The sequence below is a fragment of the Rhipicephalus sanguineus genome, chromosome 10, assembly GCF_013339695.2.
Source record: "Rhipicephalus sanguineus isolate Rsan-2018 chromosome 10, BIME_Rsan_1.4, whole genome shotgun sequence".
Taxonomy (NCBI): domain Eukaryota; kingdom Metazoa; phylum Arthropoda; class Arachnida; order Ixodida; family Ixodidae; genus Rhipicephalus; species Rhipicephalus sanguineus.
In genome coordinates this window covers 119,859,346-119,873,516 of record NC_051185.1, presented here as the reverse complement: position 1 = coordinate 119,873,516, position 14,171 = coordinate 119,859,346, and the positions used below count along the sequence as shown (strand labels likewise).

General features: G+C 44.8%; 1 long non-coding RNA gene across 1 annotated transcript; it reads left to right on the top strand.

The window, feature by feature from the left end:
• Positions 1–3,985: 3,985 nt before the first annotated feature.
• LOC119371702 (uncharacterized) lies at positions 3,986–13,465 on the top strand. The gene is made up of 5 exons (XR_007417667.1): positions 3,986–4,255; positions 7,817–7,869; positions 10,046–10,070; positions 11,067–11,220; positions 13,018–13,465. It is a non-coding gene; the product is annotated as an uncharacterized LOC119371702 (long non-coding RNA).
• The last annotated feature ends 706 nt before the right edge of the window (positions 13,466–14,171 follow it).

Genomic DNA, 14,171 nt, shown 5'->3' with positions numbered 1-14,171 from the left:
GCATGATGCTTCAGCGAGCCTAGAAACCAGTGCAGTTATACCTTGCGAAAGAGTGCAGCAATAAAAAATGCGGACATTTGTTTTTCTGCCTGTTGAATGCACAGTGACCGCTAGATAAATCGCACCCCGAAAAAACGGAACCGCTTTCTAGCGCTTTTCAGGAATTGCCTGGCGCATGGGCGGAGAAGTAGCAGACGATGCCGGGCGCGTGCCGCCCTTACAAGTGTATGCGCATGCGACGCATTTACGAATCTCGCCGCTAGTCAGCGCCGCGCGGGCTGTCATCCACGCGTTCGCGTGTTCCCTCTAAGAGTGGACCGTACTGTACGTACATACATGATCCGCTTCCGTTTCTGATGCAAGCAATGTAGCTATTTTCTGGCTCCCAGAGCGTTGAATGCAATGCTTGTGAGGAAAGTCGTTTCCGATGCAAAGTCAAACAGTGCACATAGCGAGAAAAAACACGACGTGTGTCAACCAAAAAGCGCGCGCAAAAACCAAAAACAGCGGGCCGACAATACTGTACCGGCGGGGCCGCGGGCGCGGAGTCAAGTGGAAACTGCGCATGCGCCACTGAATCAGCTGATTGCCGCAGCTGTCAAAGTGAGCGACTTTTCAAGCAGAATAACAGAGAGCTGAGCTAGTTGGTAAATATTCATTCTAAAAAGACAGGGCGTCCAAACAAGGACACAAGAAAGGAGTCAGGACACCACAAACGCCGACTAACAACTGAAGAGAAGCACAACGGTTGAAAAGAAAGAAGGCACGAAAACTTATCTGCGCATGCCCATGCAACAGGCGAACCTATCAATCCGGCACGCGTGGCGGTCTGCGTGGAAGATAACTGTTAAGGCATTTGATTTCATCTTTATGCAAGTTAATCGACGGTTGGCTCACGCATGCGCTACCACTATTCTCGATATGCCATGCTTCAATCATCAGGCGCGTTTCTTCATTTCTATGACGGTACAACACTGCGCATTCATTGAATTTTGGCGTGCACTTACAATCTCGACAATGCAAAGATAGATTAGAAGGTGAGCCTCCTGTTAGCGATCTCTTATGTTCCAACAATCTCTGGTTAATGCATCGGCCCGTTTGTCCTACGTAGAAGCGGCCGTAGCTGAAAGGGACCTTATACACCACACTCGTACGGCAATCAGTGAATTTGTTGGTGTGTTTTACGAAACAAATATCGGTCCGCTTCTTTTCTTTTACTGGCTCAATCTTCCTCTGCACAGCGGCACAAATCTTACCTAGCTTATTGGCAGCCGTGAAAACAACATTAACGCCGTATCTACTTCCTACTTTCTTTAGTCTGTGAGATACGCAATGAATGTACGGTATACCTACGACACGTTTCTTCCTATCGCTTTCTGCAACCATGCTCGGACTTAACACAATAGACTTCTTTAAACGTTCAGCGACCGTGGCCACTGCATCACGAGGATACCCTACATCTAAAAGACGCGTAACCTGTGCGTTAAAGCTATGACTCATTTTGTGCTCACACGACTTGGTGAGGGCTGATTTAAGGCAAGACATGGCGATGCCGTTTTTTACAACCTTCGAGTGCTTCGACGAAAAATTTAACAGCGGTTTCGAAGATCTAGGAGAATACTGCCAGCACACGTGGTTCTTCTGGAACGTTAAGGAAATGTCTAGAAATTGCATTTTATTATTCTGAGGCACCTCTTTAGTAAAGCTCAGCCCACCTCCATTTAATTCAAATTTTTCGCTCACGGAAGTTACCACGTTTTCAAACTCCTCACCACTACAAAAGATCAAGTAATCGTCCACATAACGAAAAACCTTAATAACCGAATTACCTAAGGAGCCTTCCAAAATATTGTCAATCTTGCTAAGGTATAAATCACTAAGAACCGGAGCAACCTTAGAACCAATACATATCCCTGATTTCTGCACATAAACGCCTTCCTTCCAACCTACAAGCGCCGACTTTAAATACATGGAAAGGATTTCTAGAAATGCCCCGGTAGAAACACCACATTTATCGGTGAAAACCGTCAGGTGCGCTTGTTCGTTAATACATTCATTAACACAATTTAACAAGTCCTCATGCGGCAAAGAATAATACAGGTCTTCAATATCCACACTAAAAGCTTTACAACAGCCGGGGTTCTCCTCTGAGAGGAACTGAACTAGCGCCTGAGAATTACGCATACGAAAAGGGTCTGAAAAACTCAAAGAGGTTAAGCAGTTCTGCAAATAACTAGATACAGCGACTTGCCAGGTGCCTTGCTCTGAAACGATTGCTCGAAAGGGGGTCTCGTTCTTATGTGTTTTGGCTGAAAAAAACAATTCTAAAGTAAGTGATTTAGCCTTCTTGACATTACAAGCTATTCTCTCAAGATTATGTCTTAACAAAAGGTCGACAGCACGTTGCCTAACTACCGATGGCTTAAGTTTTACCGTCCTAAAATTCTTTTCTATGGCTGCTAATGCTTTTTCTGAGAACAAACTGTCCGGCATAATTACAAAATACCCTTCCTTATCTGATATTACCGGCCTGAGTTTGTTCTCGACACAGTAATTAACCAAAGGCCGGATAGGATCAGAACACTTGAGATGCATATTAGAACCCTTGATGCTAGCAACGCAGTCTGAAATGCAGTGGGAACGCTCTTCTTCAGGAACAAGTCTAGTGATTGTACGCGGCAAACTTAAAACGTCTATTGGTTTCAGGTTCGCCTTAAAACAGTACACAAACAGTACAACAAATTCACTGATTGCCGTACGAGTGTGGTGTATAAGGTCCCTTTCAGCTGCGGCCGCTTCTACGTAGGACAAACGGGCAGATGCATTAACGAGAGATTGTTGGAACATAAGAGATCGCTAACAGGAGGCTCACCTTCTAATCTATCTTTGCATTGTCGAGATTGTAAGTGCACGCAAAAATTCGATGAATGCGCAGTGTTGTACCGTCATAGAAATGAAGAAACGCGCCTGATGATTGAAGCATGGCATATCGAGAATAGTGGTAGCGCATGCGTAAGCCAACCTTCGATTAACTTGCATAAAGATGAAATCAAATGCCTTAACAGTTATCCTCCACGTAGACCGCCAGGCGTGCCGGATTGATAGGTTCGCCTGTTGCATGGGCATGCGCAGATAAGTTTTCGTGCCTTCTTTCTTTTCAGCCGTTGTGCGTCTCTTCAGTTGTTAGTCGGCATTTGTGGTGTCCTGACTTCTTTCTTGTGTCCTTGTTTGCACGCCCTGTCGTTTTCAAGCAGATGGCGCTGGCTTCGCGCAAAGTGTGACGGCGCGCGCGCGCGACTGTAGAGTGCAAAATCACGGAGCAGGCTGGCGTAGCCGGCGTCGCGTAGCAGACCTCATCGCGCGACTTTGTGCGCTGAGCGCGCCGGACTATATCTAGGCCTTTACTCTTCCACCATGCTATGTTAACGCGATTCCTTAACAGACAGAAAGCCTGTATGGGGTCTTGTTGCAACGGAGTTCCAAGCACGCTGTGGCTCTGTGGTAGAATGCTCGAATGCCATGCAAAGGGCTTGGGGTTAGAATTCCGCTCGATCCTGGATATATTTTTGGTGTGCGCAATTGCGCTTGCGGGCACCGGTGGCGGCGACTGACAATTACGCCACCAAAATCGCCTGTAGTAATCTCATAACAGATTTCGCTGTAGTATTTAGGATGAAGAAGACCGATAAGGATTGATAAAAACGTCCGCGCTCTACGGAAAGCTGACGTTGCTCAGAACGGTGGTTTCTAACGAACTTCATATTCTGCAAAAGACATAATCTATCATGTTGCCATTATTCACTTATGGTAAAGGCATGCTATAGTTTATTAACTAAGTTGAAACTACGGAAGTGATCAATAAAAATGATTGCTCTTTTGTAGGTTTTAAGGCTACAATTGGCCGACTTGTACAGCGCGTAACTTATTGGATAAATCGGCAGCGGTGAGCCAGCTGTCCTGCCGCAACTAAATTTGTGTCCACATCTGTATTCACTGACATTACGGTGTCAGCCGAACGGTTTTACTTTCCCTTTTTAGGTGCACGTGGTAATTCAGTTCTGCGCATACAGAACATCTATCACAGGCGTCTGATTCCAACCGCATATATTATAGATTCTACATCAGAAGTTATTCAACGTCATAAGTAATCGTATGATCAGGGCTTAAGCTTTTTCTAGGGCTATTGCGTATATAAAGGAGCCTTCACGAGCTCTTGCTCAACATGCAGCGATTACCTCCTGGACAGGCAGAGAATGTAAGTGTCTTACACTTTAATATATATGTTATGCTCCAAATATGTCGACTCATGTTGGACTACCAGAGTTTCACTGTTTTGTTCGTATATAAACGAATGTCACGCTGTGAATGCATATGCGGGCTACTACGTGAATACATGACACTGACAGTAATGACTTACATAAGCAGCATTTATGATGCGGCTATGTTAGCCTGCAGCATACCTATATATGACAACTCGAGTTGAACATTAAAATGTTGCAGTGGCTTAGCTCGGCTATGCCAGGATAACGTAGCGTTAGCAAAGGTTCAGCTGATTGTTCTTACCTTTCCTGATTGTCTAGGATTAGCTTGATTATCATGCTTGCTGCTGCTCCAATGACACACACATGGTATACATATTATGTGGCACATGTTATTTATTTTGCCAGGCAACTACTGCGGGATCCGCTGAGTTAAGCTTCTCCGCTCTTCTGCACCGTTGAGCAGCATTTGCGCTCTCCTTCTCCATGGCTTAACCACACTGGCAAACGCCAGTGCGGCTCCAGCGCAGTGTCAGACGGCGACTGCACAGCGAAGGCGAATAGCTGCGCGCGCGCCGGCGCCATTACGTCTACCTCGGCTACGACGTCTCTCCTCTGGAAAGCGCAGACCGGCGGCAGCGAGCCGCGCGCGCCAGCGGCGGAGTGCGCGGGAGGTGCCGGCTCCGATGCACCAGCTATGTGACATTACTGATCCTCGCATATGCGCAGCACGGCTGTTGAGGAGCCACGCGAAACTGGCTCGGCTAGGCCAGTGTAGCTAACGCTACAAAAACGTACACAACACTCGACTCGCGTCCCCCGTTGCTACAGCCGGCGCTTTTTCAAGCGAAGCTTGTATTGCTGCACACGTGTCGCTGGCATTGTATTGGTGACCGCAAAAAGTCCCGGCCGCTGTCGCGATGGCTCTTGACTGTCACCAGGCCGCTCAGGGTACAAGGCTTTGTAAATCTTGCTGTGAAAGTATGGTTTCTTGAGATTACCGCGACGAGTATTGTGTCTGAAGGTGGTTTGTATGTGTGAGCAAAAAAAAAAACAAAAAGAAAAACATACCCAGCGCGTGCAAGGAAAATGTGGCACGATGAGGCATCTCCAAGAGCTGGAACACGGAGGTCTTCATCAGGTGCACCTCATTAGGTCCTCATTAGGGTCCTCATTAGGGGTCACTGGCGTAGCTGGTGGAAGAAGGTTCAAGATCCCTCCCCCATTTTAAAAATTTTGCATATGTATATATACATGGACAGATACAAACTAGCCTAAGAACATGCATAAAGTGTGGCTGAACCATCTCCCCATCCCCAAAAGAATTTCTGGCTACGCTACTTTAAAGGGACACTAAAGAGAAACAATGAATTGGTTTAGGTTTATAAAGTGTGCTCAGAGAAGTTTTGTGTAGTTTATTTCACGACCATAGGTTTATTATTGGAGGAGAAAACCAAGTTCAAAGTTTCATTTTTAAATTTCGCGCCGAACTTTGTAATTCGTGACGTAAAAGATTTCAAGGAGCACTTAACGTATTTTGGCGCCACTGGCTCGACAAAATTTCAAACTCGTCATGTCAAGTCTCTGGCCCCATCAGAGGACAATGTACTTCGATTTAACCGATTGGGAACTACGTAGGCCCAAGCAGGCGCCGTCAAAAATATGTGAAGTCACGGCGAATGATGCGGGAATTCCAAGGTGGCGTCGCCACCTGTGTTTTCTTGTTGCCCGTTTTCTCGCTTAATAAGCGTCTTCTCGCAGAAAGCGTGGTGTTTTTGGTATCGCGTAAGGCTACTTTACTATTGCGAGAATAATCGTTTTGCTCTTTACTGTCCCATTAAGGGTTTTATAGGTTAGACGACTTGTTGAAGGTCTATAGGTTACTTTTTTAATTTCAGCTACTACTGCTGTCTGTTCCGTGAAAGTAACATGGTGCTGTAATCAATACCCAGATATGACAACTTAAAAAGTGTGCACAGCTTGAAGTAGTGGTGCAACGCTGGAACCAACAGCGGAGCTAGTGTTCGGATTCCTGAAGAAGCTTCCCTCGCAAGGCAGTGTCCCTGCCTGCTTCAAAGACGTCATTGGTGGGAACATGTCACGTGACAAGTGTTACGTGATTTTGCCGGGAACATATCGCTTGTTTGGGTACAGTGCGAGGAACGAGCGAGACGGAATAGAACAGAAGAGACACGGACGAGCGCTGACTCGCAACTGAAAAGATTTATTTGAAGAACACATGGACGTAAAATATCTGTTCTATTCCATATCCGTCGTTCCTCGCGCTGCACCCAAACATGTTACCGTACCAAACAGCCCAACTTTCAATACTATTGCAGCATATTGCTTGACTAGTGTTATATAATTTTACGTCGCTTGACTGGTGCCACGTAATTTTGGCGGGTGCATGTCACGTGACTAGTGTTACGTCATTTTGGCGGAAGTATGTCACTTGACTAGGGGTGTGTGATTTTATGTTAGGTGCCTAAAGTTACGTAATTTGGGCGGCAGCATGTCGCGTGACCAGTCTTACGTGATATTGCGTCACGCGACTGGTGTCCCTTGATTTGGGCGTGAACATGTCGCGTTACTAAAGCTGTGTGATTTTACGTCGTGTGACTAGTGTTACGTGATTTTGGAGGGAATATGTCACGTGATTAGTGCTACTACGTTATGTGACTAGTGTTACATAATTTTACGCGAACATATCAAGTGACTAGTGTTGCGTGATTTTCAGTCACGTGTCTAGTGTTACGTGACTTTACGTCACGTGACTGGCATTGCGGGATTATTGAAGGAACATGTCACGTGACTAGTGTTACGTTAATTTGGCGGGAAGATATCACGTGACACACGTGACCATTGTTACCTGATATCTTTCTCTTTCTCTCGGTCTTGCTCTCGGTTTTTACTATGACTTCTTTGTCTATGTTTCTATTGCTCTCTCTCTCTCTCTTTCTGTAGTGCTTTCTCTGTCTTTCGAGCTTTTCATGTCCTTCTTTCATATCTTTCTGTCTCTCTCTTTCTCATTGCTTCTGAAGCTTCCTTTCTCTTTCTTTCTTTCTTTCTTTCTTTCTTTCTTTCTTTCTTTCTTTCTTTCTTTCTTTCTTTCTTTCTTTCTTTCTTTCTTTCTTTCTTTCTTTCTTTCTTTCTTTCTTTCTTTCTTTCTTTCTTTCTTTCTTTCTTTGTTTCTTTCTCTGTGCATTCGTTCTCACGCCTATCAAAGGTATTGCATCCCACGCCGTACAAATCGGCGCACGTGTTGTGGGAGCGAAGCAGAAGTTGAAGCACAGGACAAAAAGGAAAGAGAGGACAAAGGAAACGTGCGTCAGTTTGTAATTTGCGTTCGCATTGCCCGGCGCTAAGAAAAGCCTGCCTAAACAGTTCCTCTGGTAAAAGTAGCATTCCCGGGCACCAATAGTACACATAGATCGTTTCTATAACGTAAATTTTCCTCACGTTCAAAGTGAAAGCCACGGCAACCAGTTTGAGCCGCGATACATTTTGTCTTAGAGCGAGTGACTAACTATGGTATGCTGTTTCATTGCGTTTCGCAGTTCACAGCCACTAGATGATCAAGATGGTCTACGCCATTGTGATGTTCACAACGGTGAGAAACAGTTTTCCAGTTCCCTCCTGTGTCAGAAGAGTCTTGCATAGATAGACGAAAAAATTGTAATAGCTTTGCTGCCGCTCTTTCTGAGATTGTAGCTATGATAAACATGTTAGCCTTTGTCACTGAATTCCTACGCTTCGCACGTTGTAAACTGAATGCAAGGCAATCCGTTAGATAAAGGAAAAGCGAAAAAAAAAGAACAACGTTGTTTAAAGATGAAACATTGATATCGGCAGCAGTCACTTGGAAAGTTGCATGAAACTATGGTGTACTAGAATATTATTTTAGTACACTATATATGAAGCTTACTATTTTATATGCGACATAATAAAGAAGAGTGAGTATTCGCTTACTAGCAAAAAACAAGTTCGATCCAACCGTAATAGGAATCGGTATAACGCGACAGTGAACCGAGTTTTCGCAGGAGTATAGTTGATATTTTATTGTACATTGGTGTATGAGACCCTGCACAATGTCTGTTGGTGTTTGGTGCCTATGGCACGGTTTGACGTGGATGCATCCGCGTTGACGCCTAATGGCACATCTCTATCCCAATGACTAACGCCAAAGATCATGATTTAACCCTTGTAGTAGCTTATGTAGTTGACATACACCTGGACACAGCATATTCTGAATCCAGCGCAAAGATGGCATCAGCAAGCACATAACACTGGTACTCGATATGCGCTCATTCGAAGCGTCGTCATTTCAGCAAGGAAACTCCAACGTGTGCGATCCCCAGTAATAGGGTAATCTACGCCTGTGTTCATGCATATACCATACAGCGCTTCAGGAAGGCGAGAGGCAGAGCTTGTAGCCTGAGCCGTGAATGCGGGAAGGCGTTCCGCTTCCCGCTGGAGTGTCTCTCCCGGCACCGAAACACTGCGTTGCGCTGAAACTGCTGATGCACTCTGTCGGCGCTCGTCAACAATATCTGGGGTTTAACGTGCCAAAACCACGATATGATTATGCGAGACGCCGTAGTGTAGGGCTCTGGAAACTTAGACCACCTTAGGTTCTTCGACGTGCTCCTAAATTTAAGTACACAGGCCTCAAACATTTTCGCCTCCATCGAAAATGCATCCGCCGCGGCCGGGATTCGATCCCACTACCTTCGGGACAGCAGTCTAGCGCCATAACCACTAGGCTACTGGGCTGTCGGCGCTCCTTAGTCTCATGATGCAGTACTTCACTACGCCGATTCCAGACAGCGACACCGCCCCCGCCAACTGTGAAAGAGCGTAGGTGTGAGAGACATAAGGCGCGTTTGTGACGCCTCATTCATGTGCACCGGCAGCGCAGTAGGTAGAGCACCCAGCCCCTATCGTTGAGGACCGAGAGTCTGTTGGTTCGACTGCCAGGTCACTGAAATCAACAAAACTTTGCGTCCGATTTTTTCATTGTCATCTATTCGTGTGTTTTACCGATGTTACATTTGTGACGCAAATGACGTCAGTGAAGTGTTCGTGGACCCCGGCGTTAAACACGTTCGTGTTAAAATAGAGTGTGTTGGCCATGAACACAAAAGCGCGCAGGATTCTGAGGGCATGACAGCGACCGTAAGTCCTACATAGGACAAACTGGGCTATACATTATCGACCTGCGACGGGAACGTGTGACGCAGTCTGAGATGGAAAAGGTCTACACATGTACGCACATTGTACTTCCTGCAGTTGTGAACCACGCCTCAGAGAAGCAGCATTGATTGAAAAATATGAAAACCCAGTCGCGAGGGAAATTCTACGAATCTCTCCTCACCAATAATAAAGTTCATTGTCTGCCTGTCTGTTCATATCGAGAAATACGCCGAAAGTTGTATTAGTGACACGTGTTTAGCCATGTATACGCCAGAAAGCGTTTTTTGGAAGTTTCCAAGCAGAATTTAAGCCCATTTTCTGTTCGTTTTTTTTTTTCACTTATGGCTGCGTTGTTACGCGTATGACTTTGCGTTTTGTGGAGGTATAACTTAAATTTGATGCTCTACTAAACCAGTTGCTAGTAGCTCTTTTACTGTCTGATTTGCACAAAGTTGGCCAAATGGGTACCCTTCACTTAAAAGTGGCGTTACTCTAACTAGCCCCACATTTAAAAAGTACTCTTAAGGTTACTTATTAAAGTAATTCTTAGCATGTACAGCGAGCAACAATTTTTGTTTTGTTTTTTCTTTCAGATACTCATTTCTATAGTTAAGCAAGGTATGTACAAAGCATTTCTCTCGCATACCACAATTTATGTATTGATTTATTTACGCACTAATGTGTTTATTTATTACGAATACCATCAAACGCCGTAGCTTTATAGAGGGGAGTGCGGTAAATGCGGACAGCAATTCAAATGCAGAAAAAATCAGATGAAGACGGCATCATAATAGAATTCTTAGAGTACAAGAACATTATGAAACATTGGTTACACAAGTTATAATACAAATATATGTACAAAACAAAAGGTTTCATAACACTAAGCAAAAGTGCCGAGCAAGACAAACAGAACCGAACGCGGAATACGTTAATACGTCAATATATTTATGCAGATGTACAAGAGATGTACAATTGAGTTGTGGTTTAAAGCAGCGCCTTAGGTCAGTGATACACACAACGTTTACACGACACCACCAAAGAACGCTACACAACGTTGATTACGAGAATGTGCTCGCTTATGCTAAAAATTTCAGAACATAAGGTCGCCAAAGAAAACTGTTAAGGCGATTTAAACTGGGTCGTTGTATCTATAGAACCAAAGCCCTATAATTAGAGTACAGCGTCTGCAAGCAATTAGAGGCACAGGAAGAAAACATGGGATTAATGTTTCCATGCTAGTTTTTCTCGATATTCACTAAAAAAAAGAATGATACCGTTATTAGAAAAGAGACGGCAAATTAGACAGGAAATAACAACGTTAATTCATGCCTCTACTGGGAGAGCGCTACTAAGCATTTGTTCCGCCAATTACAATGCTCCTAAATGTAGGCTCAGAACCCTTACGTCGGAGCCGTAAGTGTGTAATAGGTAAATAAAATTTATAGAGCTTCAATAACAGAAAAACGCGCGTATACCGCCGAGCATTGCTCAATTCATTGTTCTCCTCGTCACGTGCACATTGATATTTGCTGAGGCTCCTCCTCGCCACGCGCACGTTGATACTTGGTGACGAGAGCGCTAAATGATACCTCTCTACCGTCTCTTTTTCTCCAGCTCAATCCGATATAGAAATACACCACTGGCTACACCTGGAAAACGTAACACGAGCGTACATAGACAAAGTCAATCGGACACCAGCCAGCCATGTGTACAACTGGAGTCTCGCTAAGGATCACGCATACTGGCAAACTAATCATCATCAGGAAATGTGAGCCGCTTTTCATTACAGAGCTTGCTTTAGGGCGGTAGCAGATGTAGTAAAATTGGTTGATAGCGTGAGGCCATCAGTCGTGCAATTCGTATGTGCTGATTGCGGCGATGTATTATATGTTCTAACAGCTGAGATGCTTAGGCTCGGGGGACTCCATCGGCCGTGTGAAATTACGTCGGCCATGCCATCATGAACCGGCACGCGTTCTCTTCGTCCTCTTCTTCATCTTCTTCGTCACTCCCAGACCATGTGCGCCGGTTTGTCCGGCGTGAGATTCAATAACTGTGATGGGCGAGAGAACGGGTTCAGAGAGAGAGAGAAAGAGATAGAAAGAAATAGAGAGTAATGAATGGAGGAAGAACCGAAAACATAAAAAGACAGAGAAAGAAACAGAGAAAGAGAGAGAAAAAGACATACAGAGAGAGAGAGGGGAAGACATGGACAGAGAGGAAGTGAGCAATAGAGTGAGAGCAAAAAAGAACGGGAAGAGAAAGAAAGAGAGAAAGAGCGAGGACGAGAAAGAAATAGAGGTAAACAGAGACAAAAAATACAGGAAAAAACAGAGAGAAATAGAAAAAGAAAAACAAAGAGAGGAAGAAAGAAGGAGAAAATAGAGAGAAACAAGGCAGTCCGCCCAGCTCCGCACTTTCTTCAGGCTTGGCACCACTAGCGGGAAGCTGCCTTAGTTTTTTAGACGCAGGGTTTGTTGAAAATAATAGTAGGGAATTTCGGCATCGTATATGGATCCGCAAACGTTAGGATAAGGCACCATGGGAAAGTTGGGTCGTATATTGATATACCCAAACTTCGTCGTTATATGTATTAAAGCTGCGGTTTTACTCGGCATGATTATTGTTTTTAACAAAACATTGCGTAACGAGCGCTAGAATCCCGAGTGTATGTATAATTATGCATAGTCATTTTGCTTTGCACGTCTAGAAAGACAGGCATGTTTGGATGTTTAGGCCAACAAATAGAAGTATTTCTCATAGTAACTCATCCACAAGAATGCCTCGAGTCACAAGCCTAGTGGTTAGGCAAATCCAAGTACTACCTACAGCTCTCGTAGTATCGTATCATTCCTTTTAGCAAATTATGTATGAAGCTGCATGCGTGGTTCTAAGCTCTCTCGGTCTGGATGCACATGCACTGTCGATTGAACTACCGCGCAGTTCAACGGCGCCTCGTGTATCTCCATTACTGCTTTAGTTGTGATGATTGGCTGAGAGCGCGTAAGAAAGCACCCCATCGAACTTCAATCAATAGTTAAGCGAGCGTAAATAGCCTACAAAATGTAGTCGTAGCAGTTTGCTTAGACACTGCCAAGCGGAGCACATTCCTTAAGAGCAATGACCAACATTTCCCACTCAGCACGAAAAGCCACTTGAAAATATTTCAATAATATTTATGGTCATTGAAGGAACTGTTAAAATTCTTGGAAACAACAGACTTGAGCACGCGGTTCTAACCAATAGTGATGTCGTGACTGTGAGCACTGTGAATGTGTTTATGCTCCTCCCTTTCTCTCTAACTTTGACTTTCAAACTCCCCGACCCATTGGGCCAGTGTAGCATTGCATACCCGTCAGTCTAGTCTGGTTAACATTCTGCCCTTTCCTCTCTCGCCTGTTTCTTCCTTTTTCGGCGAGTGAGTTGTAATTGCAACTTTATGAGTGAAAACACAATCTTACAAGTTCGTGTACGCTGATCTCATTTTATTATGGCTTTTGTGCGTTGAGTTGCTGTTTCTGTGAATGCAGTCGAACAGATGGCATCATTTTTATTACGCACGCAGGCATCCTGTGATGGTGGAAGTGGAGTCGATGGATTATTCCGTGTGTTTCGGACCACATTATGAGTATGAAGAACAAGACTGCTCTGGGCTTTTCTCGTGGTCTGTCAACGGCGGTATTACGAGTCCTTTTCCAGCAAACGTAGAAATTATGCTTCCTGTTGTTTACGAGAAGCTAGAGCAAAAACCACATGAATTTGATTTCAATAACTGCACGAAAGAGACTACCGAAGCGTACTGGGGCAACAGGACTGGTTTGGAATCCCGCTTTTTTCAGAAGGCATGTTATACGTTTTTATTTCAAAGAAATTTCTCAGTGTCATTGAGTGTATTTAGCTGCACTTTCTGCACAGCACCAACATGCACATGTTCTAGCACAATACTTGTGCTTTGACGCTTGAGCAGTTAACATCACGAAGCCTCAATCGTTATTACCGAGTACTGTTTATGATGCAGTCACCTGGAAAGGCAACGGTGGATATCTACGTCAATGAGGATGATGTCGCCTGTTTACACTGTGTGTGTTTGTTAAGACACGACATCTGTCATACTAGAGAGAGATGCATTGCAACACGTGTCAATAATTTGTAAGCGAAGCTTTATCCTTTTCCTCAGAAGTAATTGACGATCCCTCAAGTTAATATTTCGTGAATTCCGTGGTACTTGCTCCTGCACCGAGATTTTGCTGGAATTTCGCGCTAATGCCACGGGCATATGGACAAAAAAAGGCCCAGCTTCGCCACAAAGGCGAAAAAATAAAAGTGGTAGTAACACATTGGAATGTAATACGAAGTAAGACTAGCAGCTACCACCTTTTGCATCCAACCTGGCGTAACTCAACAAAACGCTGGCGCAAAAAAAAAAACGTGGTCGGTGCAGTGAGTGGAGCGACCATCGTGATGTCTGTCGCTTCAACGCGATCTTAGCGGTGAGAGCGCAACATGTACAAAGGTATGAGCCTTCTGTTGGTCTTTGTCAGGATAGTGCACGTACGACCGCGCCCGACCGCTTAATGTGCGCAGTTTCTGCCGGAGCCACGCACCGCTACTCCCCATCGGGGCCCACTTCGGGTCTTTTCGAGCGACGGAAGACGGCCAACGCGTTTCCTCTTCGCTTGAGCCGCGATCGTCGACACGCTTTCGTTCGCACTAGGACAT